Raw genomic sequence first — 16,692 nt, 5'->3', positions numbered from 1 at the left:
TTAATTTTTTTCATTTTTCTTTCTTTTTTTCATTTTTTTCATCATTTTTTTCATTTCATCATTTTTCTTTCGTCTTCTGTTTTCTTATTTATTACATCCTCTCTTTTTTCCATTGGGTTTCCTTTACCCCCCTATTTAACATCCATGACTTTACACTATTCACCTGACAGCAATGGTCAATCACTGGTCAATTGGTTAATTGATCAGTTAGACTCACGTTCCCTATATATTCACCCCTGTTCATCCACCTCCCCCTGCTTGAAAAAGGAGCGCACTTCCACCTTCCATGGCCAGTGCATGCTCCGAAACGCGTCGCAGTGCACCCTGGGATCTGACGTCCTCACGGCCACGCCGCCGCTACGCTCCAGCGTGCGTTCCATCTGGCTCTGAGGGAGCACGCCGGCTGGCCTCACCGCTGTTCCCCTCCAGCCACCACGCTGTTCTAGCCGAGAGCTGACCTCCCCACATCGCAGTAAGATGACCTTCACCCGGGTTACCACCCCACCGTTAACTATTGTTAACCACGGTTTTTAAGCTTATGATTACTTCACACATGTGAGTGTTTCTACATTTAGACTTGAATAAAAAGACTTATTGCACTTAGAGGCGCTTCTCTACTTTTCTCATCTACACTCGGGAACACCGCCAGGGAGGTTAATAAGAGAGGATTTTGCTCGCTTTAGAAACCGCAGATTGGCATTGCGTGCAATTATTAAGCTTCTGATCTACCAGAACCCCCAGATCTTTCTCTACCATTGATTCCCCCAATTGTACCCCCCCCCCAGTATGTATGATGCAGGCATATTCTTAGCCCCCGAGTGTATAACCTTAAAATTATCAACATTAAACCTCATTTGCCACATAGTTGCCCAATTAAACAGTACATTGAGGTCGGCTTTTAAGTTGAAGACATCCTGTAAGGACGTTATTCCACTGCACAGCTTGGTGTCATCTGCAAAGACTGAAATGGGATTTCTAATCTCAAACCCTATATTCTTTATAAGTATATTAAAAAGTAAGGGTCCCATCACTGAACCTTGGGGTACACCACTGACAACCCTAGACCATTAGGAGTATGAATCATTAACCACTACTCTTTGAATCTTTTAGCCAGTTTTCTCTCCATTTACTACAGATTTTTTCAAGCCCGTAGACTTTAGCTTACACATTAGCCGTGTATGGGGAACTGTGTCAAACGTTTTTGCAAAATTCTAAATCCATGATAAAATGTTTTTTTTATTTTTCTTGCACCTGATTCATTACAAAGTAAAGGTTTACCACATTTACTAAGCTCTGGCGAAAGTGAATGTAACTGTACTTGCATTCCCACCATGTCTTATTTTGGTTACCCTTAGAGGGCTATTTACTGAAGCTGGAAAGTGCAAAATCTGCTGCAGAGCTGCATAGAAACCAATCAGCTGCCAGGTTTAATTGCCAAAGCTTAATTGAACAAACTGAAGTTAAAAGCTGATTGGCTACCATGCACAGCTGCATCAAATTCTGAGCACCAGTGTTAGTAAAAATCCCCCATAGTATAACTGTTTCATCCAGTCAGTTGGAGCTGTTAGAGCAAATGGATAGCTTACTTGCGTTGTAGCTTTACAGCCCTTGTGCATGTATCCCAGCAGGCACTCTCTGAAACTAGTTTTTTTTTCCATATTGATTCCTGCAAATAGTTAGTATGTTTTCCATGTGTTTGCATGAGTTTCCTTCTACACCCCAACAACATACTGGTAGGTTAATAAAAAAAAAACTCCCCACATAACCTTGTTATTATTATACATATAATTTATAAAGTGCCAACAGTTTGTGCAGCACTTTACAAAATGAAAGCAAATAGTACAGTTACAATAACAATTTTGTACAAGAGGAAACAGAGGGTCCTGCTCATTAGGGTTTACAATCTAGGATCCTTAGAAGGTATATTTATAATAGTTACATTAGCTAAGATTCTTCAGGGGTGCTGGTTGATATATATGGTTCCATGTACCGTGCAAAAGCCTTATATATATATATATATATATATATATATATATATGTATATATATATATATATATATATATATACACACATAAATAAACTTGTCATAAATGTTAATAAACTAAATGTTGTAAAAATGGGAATTTGTCACGTTCTGTAAGTCTACTTTGTTGCTGGTAAGACATCAATAAAAATACTTACAGCAAGGCAGAAAAGTGATTTACTAATGCCAATCTTCCCATCTGCATTCCTTGCCCAAATCGCTGCTTTTTGTAGTTTTGAAGGATTAGGCAGCTTTGTTCCATTTATTGTGGCTCATGTTTAGTCAGATGCTTGAGAGATCTGTCTGTCTGTCAAACACTAACAAAAGAAATAGCTTTTTCATGCTTGGCATGTTGTAAAAAGTTGCTTTCTGCCTGTTTATGTGCCAGTATGTAAGGACTAAAAAAACATCTTTTAAATGTTATTTTTTGGTAACCTTTGTTGCAAGCACTTTTAAATTCTACCAAGAGGACATTATAATCAAAAACACCACTAACTTTTCACCCCGTTGAAAATTCCAAAAGTATGATGCTGCACATCTAAGCCTTTTAGCATCAACTGTGCATTTTGAAGCTTTGAGAATGAAATTTTATATTTGTAAAGGAACTCCTCTCAGTAAGCTGCATTATGTTTACATTTAAAGTAAACCTTTCCTACAAGTAATATGGGGGCTGCCATTGGTCACCTACTTCTGCAAATGAATGACATTACAATTCGTTAGATACCACATATAAATTGTATGTACATACCATTTAGGAGATTTAATTTGTTCCATTAGCTTTCTGCCTTTCACAATATATGTGTTGGGTGTCTAATTATAATTTTATTTATGGATTTGTGTTTTCTCTTTTTATGAATGTAACTCCCTCACAGTACAAATTATAGAATGTGAATTAGAGTTGGGTTTTTAATAGTTACAAAAACCCAGACCAAAAAAAGCGTATTTTTTCAAACTATTCTCTAGACTGTGGCACAGATATTTAAAACAAGAATGTGTTAAGAGTATCTGGCTCTGGAGATTTTTTTACAGCCATTTATGACTGGCTCATTTATAGACATGTTCAGATAGTCCAGGTTAAAATATTTATGCATTCCATTCAAGCTGATCTGCTTTATGTCAGTGTCACTGTCTTAGCTGTCCACCACAGACATGAGATTTAAAAGTGACTGTGATTGTTGCTGGTTTGCGAATTTTGGCAAAATTAGGGTGGCTCTATATGACTTTTCCAGTCTCTCCGCCCAGCTTGGAATCATCAGAACTCATTATTGTCACAATAACCGCACGTTATTTATTTATGTCTGTAACACAATTTGGGAGATCTTCTTTAACTTGCTGTATGTATGTAGCCTATACAAGAAATGAGTAAAGCATTGACAGCAATTAAAACATTATTGGAAGTTCTAGCCCATTCCCAATTCACTAAAATTATGGCTTTTTTTATTGTTTGCATCCCCTCTAAAGACATTTCTCATTACTTCTTGTCCTTACATATCCCTTTAGGATTTACTAAAACTGGTGCGCACAGAATCCAGTGCAGCTGTGCATAGTGACCAATCAACTTTCAGGTTTTATTGTCAAAGCTTAAAGCGGAGCTCCACTCAAAAGGGGAAGTTCCGCTTTAAGCCTTTGTCCCCCGCTCCCCATTAAGGATTGGCACCTTTGGGGAGCAGGGGGGGCAAATTTGACAGGGCTTTGCCTAGGAGATCGGAAGTGGAAGTTTTCCTCCTACCCTCCCTCCCCGCAGTCTTCTGGGACACGTGACTGGTCCCAGAAGACTACGGGGGCACCTCTCGTGCTGTGAAGCCACAAACTGTAACAGCCGGGTGCCCACACTGAAGATGCCGGTGCCAGGGAGAGAAGACGTCCAGTGAAACCAACCATGGTGAGGAAACCGCTGGACCAAGGAACAGGTAAGTGTCTGTATTTTAAAAGTCAGCAGCTACAGTTTTTGTAGCTGCTGACTTTTTTTTCCAGGTAGAACCCCCCTTTAATTTAACAAGCTGAAGTTAGAAGCTGATTTGTTACTATGCATAGCTGCATCGGATTCTGTGTGCACCAGTTTTAGTAGATATCCCCCAGAGGGTTCCTACCCTTCCTTGGTCTAAATAAAACATTTTGACTGCAGTTTAAAAACCAACAGTGACAGTGGGATGCTTCCTACTCAGGGGCGGAATGACCATTTGGAAACTCGGGCACTGCCCGAGGGCCCGGGGTCAGTAGGGGGCCCCATGAGATGCCCCTGGTACCTTTTTCATAGGCTTTTTTCAGTTTGGGCAAGGACCTAGGGGCCCCATGATCCTCTATTGCCCGGGGGCCCCATGAGTTGTCAGTCTGCCCCTGTTCCTACTGGAATAAATTTAAAGGTCAGGAAACTTCAGGAGTACCCACTGGAGTACCCAAGAGCTGCAGTATACAGTACAGTAAACTCTCTAGCACATATATCATAGGCAGCGGTATCAGTAAGGCCCCTTTTAGACAGGGTGGAACCGTCAGCAGATGGGCTTGCTTAGCAGGGGGATCTCTACGCTGATCCCCTTTGAGCAAGTGGATGACAGGTCTGTGTCTGCTCCCCAGCTGCAGAGCAGACACAGACAGAGCCTGCTGTTTTCTATGAGGACCACCTGTCTGTTTCCACCCGACTGTCATCTGATTCGACGGACAGATGGGGAACAGAACCCCATCCGTCTGTTTTTAGTATACAGGATAGGATGCCGGCAAGTGTCAGTGGACAAATGTCCGCTGACACTGTTGCTCCACAGAGAACTAAGGATGGTCCAATTGGGTTCATCTGAAAAACTGACAGGCGGACATGATCAGACCATCAGTGTGAAAGGGGCCTAAGGCAGTCACCTTCTAAATACAAATGTATGCCCAATGAATGAATGGTTTGCTTTAACTGGGTAAATGTTTTCCTTCAGCTTGATAGGGACAATTCATTACAGATATTTTCTTTCGCATGTAGAGACTAGTTACCAAACCATCACTGTGTGTTTCACATAAGGTTGGACCAGCAGTATTGAGGTGTCAAGTTGTTCCCAGCAGTGCCTTCTGTCCACTATCCCTGCATTGCATTGCACTAAGGGCAGCAACAGGGCAGCCCACACTGCTCACCTACCAAACCATACCTCCAAGAAAAATCACACAATGATATCCTCCAAATACCTGCTGGAAAGTTACATTTACTGGTGGCTCCTACTTCACCAAGATGAGAAGTATTTAATGATGGCCATAAATGTATTAAAATGTGACTGTTTCAATGGGGAATTCTGTAGAATGCAAGAACGAAAAATGAGTAGAGCTAAACCCATCAAATAAATTAAAATAAAAATATTAAAAGATAAGTTCACCTTTTCGGGTAGAATTTTACATTTAATAATAAAAAAAAAAGGTTTTTATCCAATACCATTTCTGGCCCAGCCATCCCAATGTGTTTTTTTCTCTCCTTTACTTTATCCACAGAATGTTTAAAATCTTGTCAATTTATTTTAATTTTTGAACTGCTTTTCAGATTCCATCATTTCCTGTAGGTCATCTCTCAGAAATCAGTTCCTGCAGGTCATCTCCCAGAAGCCTTCACTTTCTTGTTACGTCACAGAAGAGGGTGTGATAGAGTGTGTTCACCACTCTCATTAAAATACCACCTTCCACCCACTTTCTATACAATCTGATTGTAAAATCTCCTTTAGATCTCCCATAGCTATGTAGTAGTGTGTACAAGGGCCTGTCTGATTTGATACAAATTGAATGGATTGTTCAGGTGTGTCCTCCTTTTGCATAGTTCTGATAAAGGAAATTGTACAGAGATTGTACAATCAGATTTCAAAGTGTTTAACCATCTTTATACAAGTACATAGGAGGGAGTGGATGGAGACACTCAGTTGTCAGGCCCTGTTCACATCTCCACATAGTGAAAACTCACATTCCTACATGCGTTTGCTTTGGGTGTTTTGGAACATTTCCACACATCACACATAGGGCAGCCCATTCAGTTGCTCAACAATCACGCCGGAGAAGCTCCAGAACATTTGTTATAGTGGAGCACAATACATTACCGCAGTTTTTGGTGTATTTGCCGCACTTGGGGTGCCTTTAACATTAAATGACAACACAAACATGATGTACATTTGCAGCGTGTTTCTGAAACCCATTTGTTCATATGCCAAAATGTGTGTTTGCTTCGGTTTCTGGTGTGCTGTAAACAATTAATGGCAAAATGCAACTAGTTAATTGTAGGTGTATAAATATGGGCATACACTATAAAATCTGATTGTACAATCTCTGTACAATCTCCTAGACTCTTTCACTACATCAGGGGTGTCCCGTGGGCTACATGCGGCCCCAGGGAGTTTAGCATGTGGCCTGAGCCCTTCTGAAGGGATGCTGGGAAAGCCAGAAAAATGCACACATGGAGAGATCCCAGGGATGCTGTGAAAACATAGTTGATGGGTGAAGAGTGTGGGTTTTAATGAGGTCAGGGCAGGATGTGTGTGCTAATAAGGTCAGCTGGTAATCTGCTTCCTGTGTCTTACTGGCTTGTCTGTCCGAAATCTACATACCAGCAAGTGATGAAGCTTTCTAAGAAATACACAGAGCGCTATATTGGTACATAGGGGAGCTGGATATTTTTAAAAAGGTGAACTTAGCCCTTAAATTATCTCATAGCAGCAAAACAATTACAATTAAAAATGTCACAAATTATGATGTAAAAAACCGTCAGAGTAAATCAATTATCAATATAGAGTAAACATCACAGATAATAAAGTGTGTTGTATAACAAAAAATGGAAATAAAGCAATGAGAGATATAATTGTCCATACACCATGCAATCAAAATCAATATCCCCATAAAGTGCATACAAATTATCTATAAAGTTCATGTGATACACCAAAAAAAGTCAATGAAATATTGAATGTTCAGTATTCCATTAAAAGTGTTGATACAATCCTACTGTGTTTGAGTTGCAAACACCAGCCTCTTTCCAACAGCGACCATTAAGAATGAAACGGTCAGAAAGCACACTATTCAAACTCCTGCACCGTTCCACACAACCATGCCACTTCACAAGGTAAGCCCATTCAAATGTGCATTATTAAAATGCAAAATCTCTAACTTTCTAAAAACTTTCCAAACAAGGGGCCAATTTACTGTTCTTCAGATTTTAGGGGGGGGGGGGTGAACTGTGGCCAGAGGGAGTAGAAAATGTCCTGATGTCAGTGGGAGTAAACAATGCCACATTTTCAGGGGGAAGAATATTGCCCCGTTATTGTTGTCAATGGGAAGAATAGTGCCTCATTGTTGGTGTCAGTGGGAGGAATAGTGCTGCATTGTTGATGTAAGTGGGAGGAATTATGCCCCTATTGGCGGTGTGAGTGGGAGGAATAGTGCCCCATTGTTGGTGTCAGTGAGTGGAATAGTGCCCTATTATTGGTGTAAGTGGGCGGAAGGGTGCCCATCATTGGTATCAGTGGGAGATATAGTGCCGCATAGCCGGAGTCTGTGGCAAGAATTATGTTCCCACTGTTGGTGTCAGTAGGAGGATCAAAGATCAGATAAAGGCAAGCAAAGAGTTGCATCCGGCCCCCAGGCAGCAGTTTGATGAGCACTACACTAGAGGAAAGTATGTACTAAGCACTGTATGCTAAGTGCTGTTTTTTTATTTCTTTCAATTCATTTAAAATATTTACTGCACATCCTGGCAGATAATGCAACCTTCCATGCTACAGCTGCAGGTAGTAGAAGGGATACATTGTGCTCACCCTCAGCCTGCTACATGGACAGTAAAAGTGCAGCCACAGAGGAGGGACTGCTCACTCTACTCTCTCCTACTGTCAGCATGTTCTTTGTTCATATTTGTATATAACACTTTTCAGTCTTAGTGCTGCTCTACATGCATTTCAAGAGATTGATATCAATTTGAAATAGCATTTAGGTCAATTGCATCTGAAAAATACATTTATTTTGATTATTTTTATCATAAATGAAAATACATTAATTTATGATGAATAATTATTAATGAATAATGATAGTACCTGTGAGGTGGACATATGCATTCCTTAGTGCACCTTAACAGAACAAAATCTGCATTATTTAGATGTTTAATGTGCTTGGTAAACTATGACTGTACATTGAACATTAGTGTGTGATCACCTCGATACGTTCTAGGATTGAATTCACTATGCTCACATACATCTGTGTAATTTTATGGGACTGTAGCAATCTTTCCTTTTGTTTATTTACTTTAGTAAATCTTCCAAGTGTACCTCCCTGTATAGATTGAAAGATAGATATGTAATACATTGAAATGTTATTAGTTGCAATATACTAAAGTGGAAATTAGATGGTGGTGGTCTGCTATTCAGGGTAACTCACATTGACAGAACAGCCCTCTGGAACTTGTATTTCTGAACAACAGGACTTGGCTGATAAGCAGTTTGCCTAGGACTACATTTCCCAGGAGAGGCAGCGTGTGGTTGCAGGCGTATGAATATCAAAGCCCAGGAGATTGGTGGGGAGAGTGCAGAGGGAGATTGAAGGTGAAGGAGGTATGCTGACAGTCTGACAATCTGACAGCAGGAGACAGAGCGTAATGTCAAGTCTGAACCAGAGGGCCCATGGACCGTCTCTATCCATCGGGAAAGATGAATCGTGGGAATCCACCAAACCACATTGATTGGGTAAGAGAGACCCATGCATCCACTAACAAAGTGAACAGTTTGTCACCTCAGTTATCTGATGGCACATAGCTGTGAACATTACATACAGCGCCCCAGTTTTTGTTCACGTTTTGTCTTTGACATTAAGATGTCCATAGACATTTATGTTAATTGTTGCTATTTACTACATCAAGCTCAGTTCATGGTCAGAGTTCTTAAAGGAAACCTTGCACTAATTATTTACCATCAATCAGGGAGGTGTTGAATCTTCTCCTTTTCCCTTGCTATTTCTGATGTGACCACTCTGAGGAACTATCATCCCTCCCTGTGATGCAACTTCACACCATTTGGTCCCCAACAGGCAATTAGTACACTGCCAATTATAACTGATAATTAATTTTATTTCACATGTAATCCTTGTTATCTAGTTCTGAGGACCCACCGTAAGCTTATCTATTATTGATAGTCATTCCCGCTCACTGGGGATTCCACAGTCCCCTCAGACTGGAGACAGTGGATTATTTCTGAAAGCAGCCCTCTTAACAGATATTGTTGTTTTCTTGTGAATGTCATTACTTTTGCTCACAGTTGCCAAGAGTGATCAGACTTGGTGGAAATACCAGTGTTTTTTTTTCTTTGTTATTTTGATTCGGTTACCTCCAAATCCATTTTACAGGTATGATTTATCTGAGCCACCAGAACACAGTGGTGTCAGCAGAGGCTGAGCTTTCAACAAGAAGTCCAGATTAACAGGGAGCCCAAAAATTACTAAGCAACCCTTAAGAGGTTAGTGCTGCAGATAGATAGCTAGATAGCTAGATAGCTAGCTAGATAGATAGATAGATAGATAGATAGATAGATAGATAGATAGATAGATATGGATATGGATATGCAGATATGTTGTATTTTGTATCTCTATTTCCTTTGCAAAATTATAAATTACATACTTGCCAGAAATTGCAGAAATGAATAACAATTCTTTTTATTATTACAAAAAAAGATGACTACACTTTATTCCTCATCTAATTGCTTTTTGTTTATTTCGGCAAAATATTATGAAACTGCTTCAGCTTTGAGGCCAATAAAGCAGTGACCATTAGTACATGTTATTATGACAAAAGTTATTTATTGCACCCTCTAAAAAGTTTGCGCATGCAAAAAGGTTATAATTGTACTCACTAAAAAGGTAATTTGTTGTTTTCTACAGTTAGCATTTGCTTTCTATTAACTATGCAACATTTTTTATAACCCCAGTTAGCCATAAATTTTGTTATATATTTTTCATGCAATATTATGGGGGATGGTGTGTTTATCAGCTACAGCATTAGGATGTGAATTCTTGTGAATCATCAGCCTACAGCAACAGGCTAGATGTATCACACAAATGTATGACCATACCAAAAAACATTTGAAATTATTTAAATAACATGGCCCATGATAAATACTTAGTGGCCCCTGATCAGGCTAACAAGGTTCGATCAACTGGATGTCACTGATTAGTGAGGGTGTAGACTGGGGAAAGGTTAGTCCAGACCCAAAGCACACTGTAAAAATAGAAAGAGATAGCCTGATCGCCACACACCTCACCTGGCCTGAGTGGTTAGCAGATAAAAGCAGCCTCGGCTCAATTCATCCAAGCCATGCCCCCAACATGTTTCACCCTGCCATTTGGGCTTAATCAAGGTTAAGACCCAAAGGCGGGGTGAAGCATGTTGGGGGCATGGTTGGATGGAGCAAGCTGAGGCTGCTTTTACCAGCTAACCACTTGGGCCGGACGAGTTCAGCGTTCAGGCTATCTCTTTCTATTTTAATAATGTAAGTCACCCTTTGGAAGCAGATGCTCTATTATGGTTTATTTTGCAAAACTAGCCATGCTATCCGTGCAAATGATACTGTACACAGTATCTACAGTGAAAATAAGGCCTTGGTTCTTCTGTTCACCTTTATTGTCATACAGGGAAGCAGAAACTCTAAAATACTTACCTTGGTAGCAGATGTTGCTCTGAAATCCTCTGGTCTAGGCATTTGATCACATGATCTTTCTGGTATGCGTTACTTTAACTGACAATTGCATGGTCATGCAATGCTGCACCAAAATTAAATTTATGTCCTTTTTTTTCCCCACAAATAGAGCTTTCTTTTGATGGTATTTGATCACCTGTGCATTTTTTTTTGCGCTAAAAACAAAAAAAGCCGACAATTTTGAGAAAAAAAAACAATATTTTTGACTTTTTGCTATTAAACATGGCCAGTAAAAACATTTTAAAAATCAAATTTTATCATAAATTTAGGCCAAAATGTATTCTGCTACATATCTTTCCTAAAAAAAATCCAAATATGTGTAAGTTAATTGGTTTACATGAACGTTATAGCGTCTACAAATGGCGATATGGAATTAAATTTGTTTTTATACTAGTAATGGTGGTGATAAGCGGGACTTCGGGACTGCAGAGGGAATTCTGACACTGGTGGGGAACTAACTGTCACTGACATCCCCAGTCACACTAATAAAAAGCACTGACACTGTACTAATAACACTGGGCAGGAAGGGTTAACATCTGGGCAATCAAAGGGTCAACTGTGCGCTGTGTGCTTTTTTTACAGTGTGCTGAGTGTGAAGAGCAATACAAAGCAGTGTGCTGGAGCTGACAGGGGAGAGATTTGTATTGTTTACATACAGACCTCTGCCTTGTCAGTGATACTCGGCAATCACCGGCAGGGAATCATCAGCCAGGGCCCAGTGATCAACAGCGAAGCCACAATTGCCAATACATGATTTTGCGCAGCCCTGTCGCCCTGTAGCAGTATTTCTGCTATAGGGCATTGGGCAAGCAGCTAAAGCACTTCCACCATAGCCTTCCCAAAAAGCATTATGTTCTGGGATAGAACTGAGTCTAGCAGGTTTCTGGAACTTACCTCTTCTCTCTGACAATTTGGGTTGTGGGTTAGTCCCCGCTGCCCTCCTGTACAATGCAGGGCTAGTTATCCTGAATTGTGTGCAACTGCTGACTGGAATGCCTTGAGGAAGAGGCTTTGGGGGACCAATCAGGCAGCATGGAGGCTGCTGGAGTGAGGAATAAGATAAGTATTACAGCTTAGTCTTCTATTGCCTAGAATTTGTCCCTTGTAGTGCAGGGAGGCCCCACTGCAGGGGTATTTTTTGGTGCCTGGAGTAAGGCTTTGGAGTTGATTTACTAAGACTGGAGAGTACAAGATCTGCTGCAGCTGTGCATAGAAACCAATCAGCTTCCAGGTTTTATCTTCAAGGCTCAATTGAAAAAGTTTGAAGCTGATTGGTTTCTATGCAGAGCTGCACCAGATTTTGCACTCTTAAGTTTTAATAAATCAATGTTGTGACGAACTAGGAGCGCAGAGAGAGAGCACGCAGAGACAGATTGCACGGAACCTGATGTACCGGCGTTTATTGGGGGGGTGCAGACAATAGGACAGCTAGTCCACAGGACAACACAAGACACAGCAATACAGTAGGATTCTCAGGATGGCAATGTGGGACAACAGGGGGGCCGATAGTCCATGGGGCCAATAGGAAAGAGTGGCGGGCACTGCAGGGGTTGCAGTCCATGGGCAAGGGTTTTAGACAGAATAGAGTTAAGTCCAGCATGGGACAGAGGTCCGGGCACAAGGGGGTTAATCCAGTACACAGGATGCGACTCTGCACAGAGAGGGTTAAGTCCAGCACAGGGCAGAGGTCCAGGCACAAAGGGGTTAATGCACTCACCAGACAGCAGTAAAGAGCCTGGGGTGGAGAGGGCTGGGAGATCAGTAGCAGCTTTGAGCTGCACCATAGCAATGGGATCCATCCCCTTGACGCCGGCCCAGCACAGGAAGCATGGCCTTTGTCTCTGGCAGGCACAGAGCGGGATCATGCTGTGCTTCGGAAAAAGGGAGGGGGCAACTGGAATGTAGCCTGCATATGGGGAATCCACATGCAGGCACCGCGGGGAGGCAGACTTTCTGATGCATGGCCAGAGAGACAGGATGCTGCCTCAGCAGGGGACAGACTCCTGGTGGAAGCTGAGAGAGGGGATGCTGGGGGGGGTTGGTGGTAAGCAGCACAAAGGGGGGGGGGGCTAGCTCTATGACAAACCCCTTTAAATTTGGTGTTTTAGATCTAAAGTAATAAAACATTCTTATGTGTATGGACTAGGACATTTTTTTCAAGGCTTCATCTTTAATTCTGTACGCTTTTCCCCAAATCCTCCTGTGTGTTTTGTGAAATGTCATTATATCTTCGAGCTGGGAGTGCCTGTCACTTCATATGTGAAAAAGATAGCAGACGTGCTCCTGAGACTGCATTTAGCATTACAGAGCAAAGCTCCTCACACTTAAGAGATCCCTAGCTAAAGGATATTGAGCGCATGTTTTTAGCAATGACACTTCAAATATATTAACAAATCTAGCATTGTTCACTTCTACCAGGATGGATTATGGAACTGGACTTACATTTGTTTTTTCTAAATAAATGAATACTTGTTAAAGGTTCTTGTAATACAGACGCTATGTACTATCTTTATGAGACATAAACAAGAAAAGGTGCACCCACCCAGTGCAATAAAATAACAACTTATTGTTAAAAAACAAATGTCAGTTCTACTCACAAGTGTTAGTGGAGGTTGAGATGTCTGGAGCCAGTGATATTGTCCTTGGAGATGTTATAGCACCTGAAAAATACCATGGCCAATGGTCACCCTCTTCCTGGTTACATGTATAGTAGTCAAATGATGTGTTTTGGGGGCTTCTCACACTTATTCATGTAATGACAAAGAGGGAGCCACCAAAATATGTGGCTTCAGTACCACAGATGTACCCATGAAAAGGTGAGAAATATATTTAGAATCCTCCAGAGACAAGAACACCACCATCTCAAATACTAAACAGAGTTTTCTGGGAGGTACTGTAGGTTTCTATATACAATGAGAGACGTTTATCTATAAAGTCTCAATTGCTGTGTCTGTTAATGTGACTTGGTTTTCTAATTGGTCATAAAAATACAGCAGGTCTGTCCTAGTGTTGCGTTTCATGTACAAAATGTGTCGTAATGCTCTGGGTCTGTTTGCCAAATTATGTAAAAGTGTTATGCAAATGTGTTGCTGCCCCCTGGTACTGTAATGTCTCTAAAGCCAGCATCACTGGTCACTGACCTGCCTACTCTCTACTGACTTAACATGCACCTAATCCCAAATATTCTTAAGAAAGTAAACAGAGCTTGAACCACTTGCCTACAAGGCACTTTCACCCCTTCCTGCCCAGGCCAATGTTCAGCTTTCAGCACTGTCGCACTTTGAATGACTATTGCAACACTGCACCCATATGACATTTTTATCATTTTTGTGAAACAGATAGAGCTTTTATTTTTTGTTACACAAACAAAAAAGACAACATTTTGAAAAAAAAGTTTTTCTAAGTTTCTGTTATAAAATTTTGTATATAAGTAATTTATCTCCTTCACTGATATGTGCTAATGAAGCTGCACTGATAGACGGCACTGATGGGCACTGATAGGTGTCACTAACTTGCACTGATTGGCACTGATAGGTGGCACTGATTGTCACTAGTAGGCAGCAGTGATGGGCACTGATAGGCAGCAATGATGGGCACTGATAGGTGGCACTGATGGGTACTGATAGATTGCATTGATGAGGAAGCACTAATAGATGGCACCGATGGGTACTGACAGGAATCATTGATTGGCACTGAAAGGCAGCAATGATGGGCACTGATATGTGGCACTGATAAGTGGCACTGATGGGCACTAATAGGCAGCACTGACTGGCACTGATAGGTGGCACTGATGGCCACTGATAGGTGGCACTGACTGGCACTGATTGGCACCAATAGGTGGCACTGATGAGTACTGATAGACTGCACTGATAAGGAGGAACTGATAGGTGGCACTGGTGGGCATTCACAGGCATCACTGATGGGCACTGAAAGGCAGCACTGATGGGCACTGATATGTGACACTGATAGGCACTGATATGTGGCACTGATAGGTGGCACTGATGGGCACTGATAGGCTTCACTGATGGGCACTGACTGGCATTGATTGTAATTGATAGGTGGCACTGATATGCGGCACTGATATTGGCATTGATGGACACTGATATGTGGCATTGATGGGCACTGATTGGTGGAAATGATGGGCACTGAAAGGCAGCGCTGATGGGACTGCACTGATAATCAGGGCACTGATGAACAGTGCCCTGATTATCAGTATACATGTCCCCTCTGAGGAATGCCGCTTACCGGCTCTCCTCTCCTCTCCTGTCAGCACGAGGAGAAGACTGCCGATAACTGGCATTTCCTGTTTACATGTGATCAGCTGCGATTGGACACAGCTGTTCACATGGTAGAGCCTACGTCACCAGCTCTTTCCCTCGATACGCAAATCATTTTGTGTGCATGGTCTGGGCACTGATTCGCTTTTACCATTTGTGAGGCTCTTTACCGGCACACAATTTCATGGTTGTTTGTTCTTAATTTTGTCTTACGCCTAAAAGATGGTAGGATTTTACTGACTATAAATCTGTCATCTGGTTAGTTCCTAATTAGCATTAGGATCTGTGTGCAATGCAAACTTTTCTATTTTCTGGACTATCTTTATGAAGCTAGTGGTATGAATATTAATATAAATGTGAAGTCTTAAATTAATTGCATCCTAAATACACTCATAAATGCGTGAGCAGCAATGCAAGATTCAACCCAAATCAATTCATTTACATTGGCTGGAGTTTAATAGGACTATTATGGTTGTATAATAATGCTAGGTGTTCAGAAGCTGTACTGTGCCACACTTTCAGGGAACTTTTCCCCACATTGCCCAAGCTGCTGCTGCTTTTTGAAGTTTGCTTGCAGGTCCTTTAAATTAATAGGTTGATCTTCCAAAAACCAGAAGGCTGGCTCACCTGGGAACAGCTGAAGCAGCGAGGGAAAAATATTGCTTGAGGAAATCTTTTTTATATTTTAGCTTACTTTTTTAAAACATATGAATTAGGCCAGTAGGGATGAACAGTCCTTTGAAAATGTACTTTGTTCAAGATGTGTGTTTGTGAATCAGGTACACTTGAGGCAAAACCTAGACTGGCTTGGTATACATGAGAATCAGGAATGTCTGGTTAAGGTGTCAGCAACAAGAAATTCAGTTATCATTAGTGATAGGGATATTATAAGATAGCTATTATCGTAGAGTTATCGTTCTCATCATTTTTTTTCTGGTTTGTAAATCAGCCATATTAGCTTAATATGTAATTTTTCCAATGTAGCACCTGCGATTCAGCGGTTAGCCCAATTAAAGCAGATATCATTGTTTGCTGACAAATAAAATCCTAGACAGTTATTAAATTATGGAAGTATCACTAAGTGAAATCTTTGGAGGTTAATTTACAAAGATAGCTCAGTTTTATATACATTTTATATTACATATTTAAAATTGTATGCACTCTATACAAATTGGAAAATTAAGAAATGTGTAAAAATAAAATCCTGCTAAATGTTACATTTAACAAAAGAAATACATTCTAAAAACTCACTCTGATGAGCCTGTGAGTATAAATATTGAAGTCAGTAAAAGGTGTTATCCTGCTATGGGTTACATACTGTATTTATATATCCTGTATTATATATATATATATATATATATATATATATATATATATATACATATATACACTGTAAGGAATATTAGCAAGGTGATTCTTAGTTAATATTGTAAATTTTGCATTCTGTGAGCATTCTTCATGGATTTCCATCTCTAGCTGTACAATTGATTGAAGCTCCCTTGACGTGTGTTGACATCCTTTGTGCTGCACTTGGCAAGCATGTCACCATTATTGATTAAAATTCTTTAATGTGATAAGTGTCTGTCAAGCCTTAAGGACTGGTTTCCAAATATAATTAAACAGTGATGAAGCTGTACATAGAAATACAAATATAGTAGTTGAATAGAGCTTTTAATGTACAGAATAAAGTTGTTGAACTGAATATAAATATCACAT

The 16,692-nt window shown here is 40.6% G+C and overlaps 1 protein-coding gene across 5 annotated transcripts in view; it reads left to right on the top strand.

Moving 5' to 3' along the window:
* SASH1 (SAM and SH3 domain containing 1) overlaps positions 1-16,692 on the top strand; it is a 1,153,074-nt gene that overhangs the window by 84,029 nt on the left and 1,052,353 nt on the right. The gene's annotated exons all lie outside the window — the stretch shown is intronic.

This window comes from Staurois parvus, unplaced genomic scaffold, assembly GCF_062004578.1.
Source record: "Staurois parvus isolate SC_StPar_1 unplaced genomic scaffold, SC_StPar_1.0 ptg000059l, whole genome shotgun sequence".
NCBI classification, from domain to species: domain Eukaryota; kingdom Metazoa; phylum Chordata; class Amphibia; order Anura; family Ranidae; genus Staurois; species Staurois parvus.
This window is presented reverse-complemented; position numbering and strand designations above follow the sequence as displayed.